Raw genomic sequence first — 17995 nt, 5'->3', positions numbered from 1 at the left:
ACGTCACTCCTTAGACTCACGCACGTGTGCACATATGCATCTTCGCCATTTCCTTTTGTAGTTCGCTGCGGAAGAGGACAGCTGCTCCTACAGTTGTACGTTACTGTGTAAATCTGCTGTTGTGTTGCCGTGTGCGTTATTGAGAACGTAAGTGCACAATCTTATGTCCATGCGAGAACACTGATGCTGCACGACTAACAACAAAACAAAAGAAAGAAGTAAAAGGTAAGTTCAGACAGGAAACCACACTCGTAGCTACCGACTCCTAGATTAATACACTGCATATCTGCAGCAATATACAGCGTTAGTATTACTTTGTCTTAGTCTGAATCTGCGGTGGGGGGGCTGTCTGAATGCTTTCAGGAGAACTCACCATCCAGTCGGTTTTTGTTTTGTTCTTTTAATGAACATTATCATCATTACAACGTGATACAAACTGCAAAAGGTAAGTTCAAATTGTTCTCCACTTGTGTGATTTTTAATTGTTAAGACACATGTTGCCATAACTTGAAACGGTTCCACGTGTACCAACACACCAGTTCACCTGCGTGCTGTTTTACGTTGTAGCACGGCAGTGATTGTAAGCCTGCAGTAGTTAGCTAGGGCGAGTAAGCTAGTTGTATCTATCCAGGTGTTGTAAGCTAGAAGTGTTAGCTAGGGGACATTTGACATTGAATTGAGTTAGGTGGGTGTTTATCTAGAAGTAGTATGATTGTAAGCCAGGAGAAATTATCTAAGTGTTCAGAGAAGGTTTGTGAAGTCAGCTTGTCAGTTTGACTTGGTGAGGAAGTTGAAAGTAAACACGAGCATGTCGCTTTGTTAGAGAGATACATGTTTTAGTTAGGTATAGGTACTTTGCTAGGAGTTATTTTGAGATTAGTTAGCTCGGTTTTCATGGTTCAGTTCACATTGTCAACACAGTTTAAAACAGTTCATTAAGCTTAAATTGACCCGCATGATTTTTTTTTTTTTTTTACCAAACTTCAGATAATTCGATTAGTGGATAAGTGGAAGTGGATGGAAACTTAGCTTCTGTGTGTGTGTTCTTGTTTATCTTCATTTGTGGGGTCCAAAAACCGGGTGTCCAGTATACTCGTGGGGTCCGGAGAGCTTTGTGGGGCCAAAATTACAACTTCCCAAAGTCATACAGCAACACAAGAAAGAAAGTAGGAGACATTTATTCTCTAAGAACTGACGGATGATGGTCCAAATCAAAAAGAACGAGTCATGTAACTAATTAATTTTCTGAAAACCACGGACCTATAAAATATACATTATATACAGTATATACTGTATATAGTATCCAGACATCACGCATTCCCACAAAATCAAGAATAGATTAACTAACTCAATATAAACAACATATCATCTGCATATACACACAACATACTAATGCAGAGGAACATCTGCAGCCTGTCACGATCAAAGGTTACCGTCTAACATTCACAACTTATTTTATATTATTATAATAATATAATTTTATTATTATAATAATAATAATCATTGGGTATTTTTGTCTTATTTCCCATCATTGCTGTTTGTTGTGTCTCTCTCTGTCTTTTGTCTCCTAGTTTAAATGTCTTCTCTTCATGAATGTGTCCTGTCCCTTGTTTGTGCAGCCAGTGTGTAGTAGGCTAAATTAAAGCCAATAATCAAATGATCATGTGCATGTTAAGTGTGTGTGTGTGTATGTGTGTGTGTGTGTGTGAGTGTGAGAGAGAGTGTGATCATGTGCATATTAAGTGTGTGTGGTGTGTGTGGTGTGTGGTGTTGTGAGTGTGAGAGAGAGTGTGATCATGTGCATATAAGTGGTGTGTGTGTGTGTGATGTGTGTGTGTGTGTGTGGTGTGTGTGTGTGTGTGAGTGTGAGAGAGAGTGTGATCATGTGCATATTAAGTGTGTGTGTGAGCTCCTCTCCGGGTCCTCTGGTTCACAGCGACTACAGCAGCACAGAGCATCAGCAGCAGAACGCTTAGCACAGAGCATCGCACTTTGAAGAAGGTGGAGTATATCCCAAAGGGCTCCATGTAGACTAACACCACTCTCTCTGCTGACACACACTGAAAATCTCGGTCAATAACTACACACCAGTACTCCCCTGCATCTCCCACTGAGATATTAGAGATAACCAGGCTCCCATTAACACCATAGTCCATGCTCACCCTGCTCATGCTGTGATTATACTCTACATTAAAGACTCTTCCCTCTGTTCGGTCTGACTTGACAAACCAAGCATGTCCCTTACCCTTTACCCTATCTCTGCATCTGAGGGGGACTTCATCTCCCTCTGAGAATAGCTCTACAGTGGGGGGGCCAAATGTGGGGCACACCACCAGATCATACGCTTGCACTCTCCTAGAGACTTCACAGAAGTACCGACCTGAGTGGTTTAACATTAGAGATGAAAACACCAGCGAGTAGTTCTGGTCTACTGAAGGACCAGTCTGGTTTAGTAGTCCTGGGTCAGAGGAGATCCAAGTAGACCAGCTGGGGGGCTGTTCATCAGTGGAGTCAGCGACGGTGCACGGCAACACGGCAGCCTCTCCCTCTGAGCCGTAGATCATTGTAGGCTGGAGGACCAACTCTACAGTCTGACCGCTGACACACCGCTGCTGGTCCATCACCAGACATCTGTACCGTCTAAAGTCTGTTGCCCTGACGTTGGAAAAACGAAGAGTTGATGTGTTTGTCACCACTTGGTATCTTCCTCTAACATCATCCATCTCTGATGTCGTCTTGTTCCCAAAAACTCTGCTCCATGTCTCCTGCTCATATCCAGAGTCCTGTTTAAGCCACTGGACGTCTTGGTGACCAGCTGCTCCGTCACATGGCAGGTCCACTGTTTCTCCCAGTCTTGCTCTGATAAATCTCTGATCTATTGAAGAACAAACCGTGATAGTGATGTTGTTGTCATGGGTTAGGGTGCCCTCGGTCCAGCACTCCTCTCGGTACGGGCCGGAGTCTGATCGAGTCAGGTGGAGGATGGTGTAAGAAGAATCCACCCTGCCGACAAGTCCTTGTTTCAGGGGTCCAGGTACTGAGGACTGGTTGGACAAGAGGTCATTGGTGTTCCACAGGACCAGCTTCTCCTCACCAACAGATCTGGAGATCAGACAGGACGTTGTGTTCTCGGGGGGGTTGAAGGTGTGAGAGGACCCTTTCTTTTCAATGATGAAGTGTTCTCCTGCATGGATGCTGCTGATGAGAGCAACTAGCAGGAAGGAGAGCTCTGGGACTGCAGCCATTCTGCTCCAAGGTTGACAACCACTGACACCACTGTCACTCATATAGCTCGTATACACTCTACACCACCCCCCCCAACACCACTGTCTGTCATGTAATTCATATACACTCTACACCCCCCCAACAGCAACGTCTCTTTTCCTGTTTTTATCAAGCGTGACTTTATCTCATCATCAGAGGGAACTTTGCAGCATCCGCTCTCTGTGAGTGTGTGTGTCTGACTGAGTGTGTGTCACAGCGGACGTTGGTTGCATGCGTGGTAAGATTGAGTTCCATTAAAATGTTATCAGTCCGATTGCCATGGCAACCGTCATCAGCAGCGGCTCTTTTTCTGTTTTTACCAACATGACTTCTTTATCTACTCATCAGAGAAAACGTTGCAGCATCAGCTCTCTTTCCAGTAATCAAGGTCGTTTACACCAGTCTAAAACCCCAGAGGCGCACACACACACACTCACACACACACAAATTGAATTGATACTATAAATACAATTGAATTGAAAGCTTAATTGGATCTGCCTGTATAGAACGAGCTTATTGATCAACAAACTTTGGGTTATTAATGGATATTGGGCTCCGATAGCGTGTGTGGGGCGGCGGCTTATACACGGTCCCATACCAGCAGCCTAAAATCTATTTTATCTGCTTTTATATGTTTAACTGTTATCTGCTCTTTAATGTTTCATGTAGTTTCCTTCAATATAACTTTTTGTTTTTTTAATTTTATTTTCGCTGTTTTTAATTGCTCTTTAATATTTATTATACTGCAATGTAACTTTTATTACTTTAATAGTTTTTATGTAAAGCACTTTGAATTGCCCTGTTGCTGAAATGTGCTCTACAGATAAAGCGGCCTTGTCTATATAAACTCTCAGCTGCTCAGAGGCTATTCCTAAACCCAGGAGAAAACAATAATTAATGTTGAAAGTGTACAAACATCTCATAGAAGCGCAGGCAGATCATTATTCTGTCCAAAATATATGAGGATTGGAACAAAGAACTTAAAATAAATAACTCTGATGTAACCTGGAAAGATTGCCTAAATATAACCAACACCGTTACCACCAATGAGAATCTGCGTCTCATACAATACAAGCTCATGACAAGGATATACTACACTAAATCAAAAAGAAACAGATTTTCCTCTATCTCCCCCGTTTGTGTATAATGTGGCACACATAAAGAGACAATAATAAACACTTATAGGGAATATGAGAAGGTCTGTAAGGGTTAGAGACCCAAAAATATAAAATGAAATGGACTTCACAGTCTTGAGCAGTATCATCCAGCTAAAGTACCTCATTGGATGGATGGTCCTTTCGCCTCCTTGGTATATAAAAAAATGATTTTACAGTATTGGAAGGTTATAGACAACAATGGAAGGTACTAATGAAATACTATTTAAGTACAGAAAAATCAATGTTTGAAGATTTCAACAAGGTGTGGCAGGACACATGCCTTGTAGCTGCAATGGCTCAGAAATAAGAACTAGGTATTGAGACTGTGAGCTGGAGACCAGGGGTTGGTGGGGGGGGGGGGTGTGCTTGGGCGCGGATGGGCGGATGTGTGTGTGTTTGTGTGTGTGTGTTTGTGTCAATATGTGTGTTGGCATGTGTTTGGGTTTGTGTGTCAAAAATGTGGAGTAGAAGAATACTGATACCTGTAGGAAATGTATTATGTTAAGTAGAAAATTACACAGTATGCTGCTTCTTTATGAAAATATAAATAATTATATAAAAAGAGGGACAACACACACACACACACACACACACACACACACACACACACACACACACACACACAGATACAGAGGCGAGAGATTAAAAACCAAACAAACACAAAGATGAACAAAAATGGCTGCTACAGACATCATGATATCCCAACAAACTGCTGACTCACCTTGTTACCTTGATCTGCCGCATGCTCAGCCAACAGGTGCCAGGTACAGGGGGGTACCTGGTCTGGAAAGCACACCTGACCTTCTTCTCTACTACCTGGCAGACTTGACACTGATACCGATGTGCACTGCTGCCTCCTACTGGTGATGAGGACAATTATATTAATAATCTCATTAACATTCAACCTCCTGCAGGGGAGTTAATCAGATTAAACCCTCGGAGATCTGCTTAGAAATATCTGAAATATTGTATAAGATCAAGACACTGTTATTCTGCTGAAGGAAATACATCACATTCATTATTCATTTCACTTCTTTTTATTTGTAACCAATTGTATATCCAAATATATATTTTGGGTTCTTAAGGCATCAATTAGGACATCGTCATGGAAACATTGGCTGGTCAGAGCTGGAAGATTGTTTCACAGAACTGTATAAAAAAAAAACAATACACTCAAATAAACTGGATAAAAAGAAAACCTTACTTTCTAAACTCTCAAGAAAGTACACAGTGGCCGTACAAAGTGTGTTTAAAGTTCATCATTTACCAAAGGATCCAATGGGAATCTAACCTGTCAGACTGACAGCACTCTAGCCCAATGGAGGGGGGGGGGGGGGCACAAGGGGGACCCGTTCTTGGCCTTGGTGGTTTTACATATAAACATATAACCATACATGCTGAGTATTAACATTACAACGGATTGACCAATCAGAAGACATAAACCAAATCAACATAAAATAAAATCAATAAAACAAGAAATATATCATTTATCAGCAAATGGAGGAAAACAGCCCGATATCACCAGACTCTAAATAATCAGGACTTCATCACCACTCAAAGCTTCCCCCATACCTTTAATCCAACATCATAAGGAAAGGCACAGGAAGATATTGTCTTCGTTCTGATGACTCATTATCTGTCCCTCAAGTCCGGACTGAATAAGGAAAAGGGGCGTTTAAGTAAAAGGGGCGTTTAAGGAAAAGGGGCGTTTAAGTACGCGGCCCCCTATGCTCGGAATCAGCTGCAAACTGTCCTGAATCTCCAGGAGATGGTTTCACTGCTTTTAAATGACATGGAGGCTGAACACACTGGCTGTAGATGTTATGATTGATTATTCTGACGATCCTTGTTGTTATTCACTATTTTTGAAATTTAGATATTTTATGACCTTGTTACTCACTATTTATTAACAGCATAAAGTGTTTTATGTTTTATGCTCATGATATATGTTATTTGTTATATGTCTGCAACCTTGTTGTTTGTGCTGCTGTTTATCTCGGCCAGGACACTCTTGGAAAATAGATTTTTAATCTCAATGAGTTTTCTTTCTGGTTAAATAAAGGTAAAATAAAATAAATAAAAAATAAATAAAAAAGGGGAAGAAACTAAATAAACCCCAGAACTAGATGGAGGAAGAACTTCATCTCAACAGGAAATATTACACTAATCACAATTACATCCAAATCACATAAGGGGGGGCGGGGGGGCAATATGGTTAACCCTGCTGTTGTCCTCAGTTCAAATTTGACCCATTTTCTAAAAGTTTTTACATGAGAAAAATACAAAAAACATTGATTAAAGAACGTTGAAAAGATTTACATTTTTTTTTTAGTAAAAAGCTCAAAATACGCGGGAAAAAAACACAAAGTCAGAAAGAAATAAATTATAAAAATGTTGGAAAAAGTGACAAAGAACTTTGAAGAAAGTGACTAAAGTGTTAAAAAGGACCAAAACGTTGAAAAATAATTGTCAAGTTTAAAATTTTGACCCAGAAAAACAAAATGTTGGAAGTCAACGGGAAGAACACAAGGGTTAAAGGCAGAGGCTGTGTCTCAAATCGCGCACTTCCCTTAGTGCACTTACAGAAGTACACTTCGTGCACTACGTACTATCTTGCATAGTGCGTACATTTTGACAGAGGAGTGTTGTCTCAAATCGCGCACTTCCATGTGCACTTACCGGAAATGACGATCAGATTTAATCCCTTCTTCTTCTGTACAATTGTGAATTTCACCAGGGAGAGCATTCCAGTCAGCTATTGTGTTTCGCGAAAAATTATTCCTGCTTTGTTTTTGATATTTTAACAAAAATAAATGTGATGTTTATATTTGCTCCGTGTCACGCCAGGATGACGATTGCGACACCGCCGTCATGTCACCCCCCCCCCCCATTAGCTGAAAACTGTACACACAACTGTATCGTAATATTCGTTCTTGTTACTGCACTCTTAATTCATTAATTATACCCATTCTTTGCAGTCCACTCTTTTATGTATATACTTATGTTTCTGCTCTAAAAAATAAGTAAAGTAAATATTCATTCATAACGTTACTGTTCATTTTAATGCTCAACGGTTTCATGAGGACATTGTTGCCCATAGATAAGACTGTTGTTAACACTCAACACCTTTAAAGGTATTATAATGATAATAATAATAATAATAATAACAAGCATTACCCCTTACAACTTACCTAATAGACAAACCATCATTACATCTTTTATATAAGTTGTATTTTTGTTCTAAATGGTCTTCATACAGTGACAATACAATAGTGAAAGCAGAGGTAACAGAATTGACATTTAAATAGACCCATTCCTTTATATTATTTATATGTTTACTACAGTCATGCAACGTGTAATACAAAAGATAACAAAGTTATACTTTTAATATAATTTTATTTAAAAATTTGCTTGTAGTTCTGCAGGCTCGCCCCAGGCCGTAGCTAGTCTGATGGGGACAGGGACCTGAGGGGGGACTTCAGACTCTCCAGGGGATCTACGGTCTGATGGCCATCGTCGCCCCTAAATGACGGCCCTCTATTCCTCGTTTGTCCCTGAAGAGACGGGTTATACAGGATAATCATCAGGGGGAGGCAATATATACAGGATCTACATCAGGTGGAGGCAGTAACAGCAGATACGTTTTAACATGAGCGTTACGCTACTGTTAAAGTTCCCGGCTGACAATCAGCTGATCGCTATTTTGCTGAGCTAACGCTCACATCAGATTATGTACAACTTGTTAAGATCATACATCTAACACTAAAATCGTCTACAATGGGACGAAAGTTTAACACAAATAACAATATACTACAACACATGTAACGTTAGCTTATAACTTATTTGCCAATATGGTTAAAGTGCAGCTGTTAGCTAGCTAAGGTTGGCTTGCTAGCACGTCAAATTATGGTACTAATAAACGTTAATTCGTGGTACAAAAATTATTATCGACTGTAAAATTAACCAAATATACATTTACAAGGGGCTTATATGTATAGCAAAAAGACTCACGTTCAACTTTGTATTGCTCCGTCGGTCTCGCTATCGCGTCTTCGGCCGCTATCTAGTTTTTCAACTGTTGTTAGCTCCGCCCCTTCCGCTACGTAGCCAAGATGGCGACCGTTGAGTGTGGAAAGTGTCCATCGGTCCGCACTCAACTGTCTGTACGTTTTGAGTGCACCATCCGGGTACTTTAAGTGCACTGCATTTGACGCACTTCGACAATGTGAACGCACTATGTACTCAAATAGTTAGTATTTAGTACAGAAGTGCGCGATTTGAGACACAGCCAGAGACTCTCCTACAGACAAGTACAAACTCAACACTTCCTGTTTCAAATTAAAAGCCCTCCGGGCAGAATCCTTTGCTTTCTATCCAGGCTTTTATTGTGAAACATGTGCGGGGTTCCCACCCGGTGCATCAGATGCAGCTGCTGCCATCTAGTGGAGCTTAAATGTTACTACGCAGCTCATTTATCCTTCCCACTGCAGCGTGTGTGATCACTGTTCTGAGAAGTCTTTGAGTTCTTCCTTCATCTTCTCCAAGTCATCGATGACTTCCTGACAGCGATCAGCTGACTGGCTTATGGAGTCGGGTAGCTCTCTGTCCTCTTCAGGGGTTGCAGTTAATCTGAAGACTTTCCGCATAGCAGACAATACTCCCTCACTGCTTCCAAGGATAGACACTACTGTAAGAATCTGGAACCCCAACATGTCTGTCAGAGTCTTTTCAGCCTGAAGTTTAGCAGCTGATCTTTGCTCCAACTTCTCACATGTCCTCTTTATTTCTTCCAGGTCCTTCTTCAGCGGTTCAACAATCATCATAAAGTCTTTCAACAGCCCTTTTACTGTATTTACACTTCCACTCTCTGATATACCTTTTCTTACATTTGCACCAGCAACTAAAATGGCTGATCCTGCTGCTATTACTGCTCCTATTGTTCCTACTGCTGCTACTACTGCTGCTCCTGCTGCTCCTGCTGCTGCTGCTATTGCGACTGCTGCTGCTGTTCCTGCTACTACTGCGGCCCCTGCTGCTGCTGCCCTTGCTGGTGCTGCTCTTACTGCTGCTACTACTGCTCTTGCTGCTGCTCCTGCTGCTGCTACTGCTGTTCCTGCTGCCACTGCTGCTGGTACTGCTGCTCCTGCAGCTCCTGCTGCTCCTGCTGCTGCTACTGCTGCTCCTGCTGCCACTGCTGCTGGTACTGCTGCTCCTGCTGCTCCTGCTGCTGCTACTGCTGCTCCTGCTGCCACTGCTGCTGGTACTGCTGCTCCTGCTGCTGCTACTGCTGCTCCGCTTGCAAGTAAGCCCAGGGCTGAGACTTCTAGTACACCAGATCCTGCTCTTCTGACTGCATCTGTTCTCCTCTGCATCTTTCTGACTTCATCAGCAATCCCCTCAAACTTTTTAACAATCTCTTTTATCTTTGGTTCACTGCTGTCAAACTCTCTAAAGAATGAAGCAGCATGTTTTTTGAGTTTGTCCAGTAATTCAGATAAATCAGGAGGGAGTTCTCTGCTCAGTCGTCTCAGGTTTGAAGCCATCTTCAGGACTCTTCCTCCTCCTGAAGTGTTAAGATCTTCTCTTCAGATTGATGAAGAAGCTGACTTTAAATCATACTGTTGATGCTGCTGATAAGATCAGAAAGACTCTGGAGACAGGAAGAGACAAACATCATCAGCAGACACATACATCATCAGAATAAACACACAGGTGTTCCCTCCCAACTCCTGTCAGGTACATGCTGCTGCAGCTGGAAGGAACTCAAGCTCAACTCAGACTTGTGACATTTGAAATCTCACCTTTCCTTTTAGATTAAAAGAAAACTGAGTTAGAGCAGAAACAAAGACTAACTTCAGCAACATGAACCATGGCTCTGTACTTAGGTAACACTATCACTACTGATAAGTCTATGTTAAAGAATTTCAATAAGCCTTTCACTGGAGCCGGTCATGCTTTCCATCTGGCGGCCATCCCCCCAACAAACTGCTCTACAACCCCTGCAACTACACATCCACACACCCCACCACGCTTCTCCTTCACCCCAATCCTGACAGCCGACTTGCTGAAGGAGTTGCAAAACCTGTATCCATTCAAATCAGCTGGGCTAGACAACCTGGATCCTAATTTCCTAAAATAAACTTATCACTTCTCCCACTACCAACCTGTTCAACCTATCTCTCGCATCTTTAGAAATTCTGGGAGATTGGAAATCCGCCACAGTCATCCCTCTCTGAAAGGGGAGACACCCTGGACCCAAACTGCTATGGACTCATATCTATCTCACCCTAAAGTCTAAGAAAGCTTGGTCAATAAAAAGATTATCAACCATATCGAATCCCAGAGTGTCTTTTCCTCTACGCATCTCGCTTCCATGCCTGTCATGGCTGAACCACGGCCACCCTCAAGATCGTAAATGGCATCACCACCGCCGTTGACAAACAGCGTCTCAGAGTCTCAGTCCAAGGCCTTAGACTCCGTTAACCATTGTTTTCTCATCAACAGACTCAACTACCTTAGATTCTGCCTTGCATGGTTCAATAACTATTACTCTGATAGGGTCCAGCACGTGCAATCTGAGGGCCTGCTGTCTGGACTTATAGATGTCTCTATGGGGGTTAATTCAGATCCTCTCTCAGTCTCAACTCAGTCTCTGAGTTGTTTCTCTGAAATCACATGACCAGAGAAACCAATCAAACTGCAGCGGCTCACCCAAAGTAACTGATTAACTTTCATAGAGATGAAGAACAATAAAGTTATCAACAGTCTTTGATGACAGTTCTGTATGTAATATGATATTTAATATGGTGGACGGTTGGTTTAATATTTAACTTTGGACTCTTGGACTGAGAATATTTTATTGAAGCTGTAATTTCCTGTTGATTAACTCTGATCAGACCTGATCCTGGTTCATCCAGAGAGAAGAAAGCTAGTTTGGGTCTTCCAGTCTAAGTAAAGTCTTAAATATGTAACATGTTCATGTATAATCCTCCTAAACTAATATAATGGTCCTGATATCTGGAGGGTCAGGACTAGTTTGGGTCTTCTAGTCTCAGTAAAGTCTTAAATATGTAACATGTTCATATATAATCCTCCTAATCTAATATAGTGGTCCTGATATCTGGAGAGTCAGGACTAGTTTGGGTCTTCTAGTCTCAGTAAAGTCTTAAATATGTAACATGTTCATATATAATCCTCCTAAACTAATATAGTGGTCCTGATATCTGGAGGGTCAGGACTAGTTTGGGTCTTCCAGTCTCAGTAAAGTCTTAAATATGTAACATGTTCATATATAATCCTCCTAAACTAATATAGTGGTCCTGATATCTGGAGAGTCAGGACTAGTTTGGGTCTTCTAGTCTCAGTAAAGTCTTAAATATGTAACATGTTCATATATAATCCTCCTAAACTAATATAGTGGTCCTGATATCTGGAGAGTCAGGACTAGTTTGGGTCTTTTAGTCTCAGTAAAGTCTTAAATATGTAACATATTCATATATAATCCTCCTAAACTAATATAGTGGTCCTGATATCTGGAGAGTCAGGACTAGTTTGGGTCTTCTAGTCTCAGTAAAGTCTTAAATATGTAACATGTTCATATATAATCCTCCTAAACTAATATAGTGGTCCTGGTATCTGGAGAGTCAGGACTAGTTTGGGTCTTCTAGTCTCAGTAAAGTCTTAAATATGTAACATGTTCATATATAATCCTCCTAAACTAATATAGTGGTCCTGATATCTGGAGAGTCAGGACTAGTTTGGGTCTTCTAGTCTCAGTAAAGTCTTAAATATGTAACATATTCATATATAATCCTCCTAAACTAATATAGTGGTCCTGATATCTGGAGAGTCAGGACTAGTTTGGGTCTTCTAGTCTCAGTAAAGTCTTAAATATGTAACATGTTCATATATAATCCTCCTAAACTAATATAGTGGTCCTGGTATCTGGAGAGTCAGGACTAGTTTGGGTCTTCTAGTCTGTCTTCAGTCAGATCTCCATGAAGAGGTGGAGAGCTTCTTACCTGTTTGTTGATGCAGGTACAGCAGCTCTGAGCATGCTCAGTCTTCACCTCCACACGTCCTCTCTCCGTCTGTCTGATCAGAACCACGTCTCTGAGTCATTTCTCTGAAATCACATGACCAGAGCAACCAATCAGACAGCAGCAGTGTCTCACCCAAAGTAACTGATTAACTTTTATAGATATAAAGAAAAGTTATCACCAGTCTGATGACGGTGCTGCAGAAACAGGAGGTCCAGACATAAAAGGTTAAAAGGGGACACGACGTGCAGCAAAGGGCGGGTTGGAATTGTGCCTGCGGCCGCTGGGGTTAGGACTAAGTCTTGGTACATGGGGCGCACCCTCCACCAGGTGAGCTACCAGGGCACCCTGAGTGTTACTGGGCCTCCTGGTGGCAAACTGGCCCTAAACACGAGCCTAGAACGCCTCCATCAACCTAGAACACCTCCATCAGCCTAGAGGCCTCCATCTGCCTAGGACACCTCCATCAGCCTAGATGCCTCCATCAGCCTAGAACACCTCCATCAACCTAGAACACCTCCATCAACCTAGAACACCTCCATCAGCCTAGAACACCTCCATCAGCCTAGGACGCCTCCATCAGCCTAGAACACCTCCATCAGCCTAGACACCTCCATCAGCCTAGGACGCCTCCATCAGCCTAGGACGCCTCCATCAGCCTAGGACGCCTCCATCAGCCTAGGACACCTCCATCAACCTAGGACACCTCCATCAGCCTAGGACACCTCCATCAGCCTAGACGCCTCCATCAGCCTAGGACGCCTCCATCAGCCTAGACGCCTCCATCTGCCTAGGATGCCTCCATCAGCCTAGAACGCCTCCATCAGCCTAGACGCCTCCATCTGCCTAGGACACCTCCATCAACCTAGGACACCTCCATCAGCCTAGGACACCTCCATCAGCCTAGACGCCTCCATCAGCCTAGACGCCTCCATCAGCCTAGACGCCTCCATCAGCCTAGAACGCCTCCATCTGCCTAGGACACCTCCATCAACCTAGGACACCTCCATCAGCCTAGGACACCTCCATCAGCCTAGACGCCTCCATCAGCCTAGACGCCTCCATCAGCCTAGAACGCCTCCATCAGCCTAGATGCCTCCATCAGGGCCTCAACATGGTTCATATAATAGATTTTTTGATTTATTGAGATCTCCATCAGGCTCAGCTGCTCTTCCTGGAGTCCACCTAAAGCTTGTGCAGCTCTACATTACCAAGCATCACTATTACATTAAAAACCACATTCAATACATCACTGAAATAAATACATCCAAAATAGATAAATAGCTTTCTACCCAAAGTATTGCATTGGAATCAAAACCATAACATTTTAGTTATAATAACAAATTATGATCAATGATGTCAAAAGCCGCAGTGAAATCCAACAGCCCCGCCCCTACTAATGTCTCATTGTCTATGTCTCTGGGCCAGCCGTCTGACATGTGAGAGAGGGCTGAGCCTGGACCATGTCCAATATTCAATTTGGTGGACAGTTGGTTTAATATTTAACTTTGGACTCTTGGACTGTAAATCTTTTTTTTAAGCTGTAAATTCATGTTGATTAACTCTGATCAGACCTGATCCTGGTTCATCCAGAGAGAGGAAAGCTAGTTTGGGTCTTCTAGTCTCAGTAAAGTCTTAAATATGTAACATGTTCATATATAATCCTCCTAAACTAATATAGTGGTCCTGATATCTGGAGAGTCAGGACTAGTTTGGGTCTTCTAGTCTCAGTAAAGTCTTAAATATGTAACATGTTCATATATAATCCTCCTAAACTAATATAGTGGTCCTGATATCTGGAGAGTCAGGACTAGTTTGGGTCTTCCAGTCTCAGTAAAGTCTTAAATATGTAACATGTTCATATATAATCCTCCTAAACTAATATAGTGGTCCTGATATCTGGAGGGTCAGGACTAGTTTGGATCTTCTAGTCTCAGTAAAGTCTTAAATATGTAACATGTTCATATATAATCCTCCTAAACTAATATAGTGGTCCTGATATCTGGAGAGTCAGGACTAGTTTGGGTCTTCTAGTCTCAGTAAAGTCTTAAATATGTAACATGTTCATATATAATCCTCCTAAACTAATATAGTGGTCCTGATATCTGGAGAGTCAGGACTAGTTTGGGTCTTCCAGTCTGTCTTCAGTCAGATCTCCATGAAGAGGTGGAGAGCTTCTTACCTGTTTGTTGATGCAGGTACAGCAGCTCTGAGCACGCTCAGTCCTCGTTACCACACGTCCTCTCTCGGTCTGTCTGATCTGTGTCCATCCACCTGAGTCATTTCTCTGAAATCACATGACCAGAGCAACCAATCAGACGGCAGCAGCGTCCAACCTGTGAATACTATATTTGTTGATGCAGGTAAAGCAGCTCTGATTACACCCCGTCTTCACCTCCAAATGTCCTCTCTCTGTCTGTCCGATTAGTACCACGTCTCTGAGTCATTTCTCTAAAATCACATGAGCACCAGAGCAACCACTCAGACGGCATTAGTGTCTCACCCAAGTAACTGATTAACTTTTATAGATATAAAGGCTGAGCCTTGGTATAAGGGGCGCACGCTCCACCAGGTGAGCTACCAAGGCAACCTGAGTGTTACTGGACCTCCTGGTGGCAAACTGGCCCTAAACACGAGCCTAGAAGGCCTCCATCAGCCTAGAACGCCTCCATCAACCTAGACACCTCCATCAGCCTGGACACCTCCATTAGCCTAGAACGCCTCCATCAGGGCCTCAACATGGTTCATATATTGGATTTTTTGATTTATTGAGATCTCCATCAGGCTCAGCTGTTCTTCCTGGAGTCCACCTAAAGCTTGTGCAGCTCTACATTACCAAGCATCACTAATACATTAAAAACCACATTCAATACATCACTGAAAGAAAAGCATCCACAATAGATAAATAGCTTTCTACCCAAAGTATTGCATTGGAATCAAAACCATAACATTTTAGTTTTAATAACAAATTATGATCAATGATGTCAAAAGCCGCAGTGAAATCCAACAGCCCCGCCCCTACTACTGTCTCATTGTCTATGTCTCTGGGCCAGCCGTCTGACATGTGAGAGAGGGCTGAGCCTGGACCATGTCCAACTATAGAAGCATGTTGATAATCTGGGTATAAATCAATCACAGAAAAATAACATTGGATTTGTTCAAAAGCAATTTTCTCCATGATTTTAATTAAAGCTGACAGCTAATTGGTTGATTTGGACCACTGAATGGTACAGCTGCACTCTTTGGTAAAGGAATGATTTCAGCATTTTCCCATGCTATCAGAAATATTTCTTTTTCAAAACTCATGTCCAAAACAAGGCTAACTGGAATGGCAGTTACATTTTTACCAATTTCAGAAGTTGTGTGTCAATATAATCCACACCAGGTGGTTTGTCTTTACAGGTGGCTAGCAACCTCTCCACATAACTCACATCAACTTCAGTGAACTGTTTTCCTGTGATGATTGTATAGTATTTTTCCACTTTGTTGGTAAAGTAGTTGGGGGGATTGGCCGTATCCACAGGATGGTAACGAAGTGTCCTTCTTCACCTCCACACGTCCTCTCTCCGTCTGTCTGATCTGCATCCAACCACCTGAGTTATTTCTCTGAAATCCCATGACCAGAGCAACCAATCAGACGGCAACTTATAGTCCTGTCACCTGTAAAGACTATAAAACTCTACTGAAGTTGCAGAGAATGATTAAGGACAATAAAGTTCTGCAGAAACAAAGAGTTCAAAATATAAAAGGTTAGAAGTCATGTTGGCATAAAAAAGACCAAAAACTGTTAACATTAAAAACAAATGATGAATAACAAAAACATTGATTTGATTTGAACGCCTTTATTGTCTTTATACTTTACAATACAGTGGAATTAGGAGCGTGACTGGCTGCATACAATACAATAAATACAATAATTACAATAAATACTCCTTACAGGACATATAAGTTAGAATAAAAACAGTCAAAGAGCAAAGATCAGATATTGTAGAAGGTGACAGTGAGTGACTGGGTGTGTCTAACTACATTTGTTTAGGAAAATTAGTAATAAAAGATTAAGAAAGATAACTAATGACAGATTAATAATTGTTAATGTGGTGGGTCTGCATGATATAGACCTGTAGGGTCTCCCAGAGGGTGACACCTGGAACAGGTGGTGGCAGGATGAGGACGGTCACGTCTCCTGTTCATCCTCCAAAGGACACGAGGACAACTCAAATGTCAAATGTCCCACTCAATCACTTTGATTTTTATTTAGCTCTGTCAGCTGATTGGTCTGTTCAGTAAATTAGGTCCTTTAAGGACAGAGAACAAAAGTTAACATTTTAAAATTAAATTTAAAGGACTTAACCACCTGATGGCTCTTTGTATATGTATCTGTACATAGATTGTGTACATCTGCACATATTTATATATTTGTGAGTACAAAAATTAGTTTTGATGAATACAAAAGTAAAATATTTTGGGTGACCCTCCCTTCAACAAGATAAAAAGAAATGACCCCCCCCCATTTTCCTCCAGTGGTCCATTCCATAAATAACGGTCCCTAACTCCTAATTTACTGCAGTCTATGAAGTGAATCTGCGGTTTGTCTGAAACGGTTACTGTGATATCATTTGACCACAGAGCGTCCTTCCTCTTTGCAGATATACAAACTGCTCTCTGCCTTCTCTGCATCAGGGACCAACAACACCGATAAAAAAGGTATTTGAACAAACTACCTTACCTCAGATGATTCATAACTTTTAAACTTGGAATACAATATGCTGATATGAAGGGCCATTTCACTGAATCTGTGTTCATGTTACGTAATTATCTTTTCTTCAGCATTGTATCTAATAACATGTTACGGTCAGTCTCAGGGCATTTTCTTTCTTTATACGGTTTTCTAAGTGGAAGATTGTTCATATGAGTAACAGGTCGGAGGTTTTGGCACATTAGCACGACACGTAGCCACATGTCAGACCAAGGATTTGCGAGGAGACGAGTTCAAACTTGAAGCTACTGAGCAAAGCTTTGCTCTGCGGAGTTCTGAAACCTTCCTTTCCACACAATGAGACAAAGCAGTGTACCACCTCTTAGCAACAACTCTTTGTACTTCCTCGGTAACTTCCAACGTTCAGGCTTTTTGTCGTGAAATCATAATAGATCATTTTACTTCTGTTTTTTGTAGCTGACTTTACAAGCTGATTTCTCCATCAGCTGTTGAAACAGGTGATGTTGCTTAAATTGTAGAAGCTCTCTTCAGAGCTTTGGATAGATTCACACTAGTGTTTTGGAGAGATTCTCTAAAAGATCAAAGATGAACACACAGTCATGTTCAAACGTTCCTGATACCTCAATCTGAGCTAGCTTAGTTCTGCTTTTCAGGTGGAATTAAAAATTCAAACAGAAAGTATGAGATACTGATTCAAGGAGGAGATTCTGTGAGATCATGTGAAGACAGAGGGGTTGTCCCTGGTATCTGGTAGGTATAGACTGGTCTCGCTGCAGTTTCCTGAAGACAACAACACAGGTAAGAGGATTTTAAACAGT

At 41.7% G+C, this 17995-nt stretch overlaps 1 long non-coding RNA gene across 2 annotated transcripts; it reads right to left on the bottom strand.

Moving 5' to 3' along the window:
- Positions 1 to 8898: 8898 nt before the first annotated feature.
- Positions 8899 to 16122, bottom strand: LOC116685436 (uncharacterized). 2 transcript variants are annotated; one of them, XR_004330954.1, is made up of 5 exons: positions 15993 to 16122; positions 14845 to 14872; positions 12443 to 12505; positions 9686 to 10071; positions 8899 to 9408 (listed from the first exon to the last, which is right to left on the bottom strand). It is a non-coding gene; the product is annotated as an uncharacterized LOC116685436 (long non-coding RNA). The 2 variants fall into 2 exon arrangements; XR_004330953.1 differs by lacking the exons at positions 14845 to 14872; positions 15993 to 16122 and adding an exon at positions 14643 to 14698 and having other exon boundaries at positions 12443 to 12546.
- Positions 16123 to 17995: the final 1873 nt, after the last annotated feature.

Source organism: Etheostoma spectabile, unplaced genomic scaffold (genome assembly GCF_008692095.1).
Source record: "Etheostoma spectabile isolate EspeVRDwgs_2016 unplaced genomic scaffold, UIUC_Espe_1.0 scaffold00569830, whole genome shotgun sequence".
NCBI lineage: Eukaryota > Metazoa > Chordata > Actinopteri > Perciformes > Percidae > Etheostoma > Etheostoma spectabile.
This window is presented reverse-complemented; position numbering and strand designations above follow the sequence as displayed.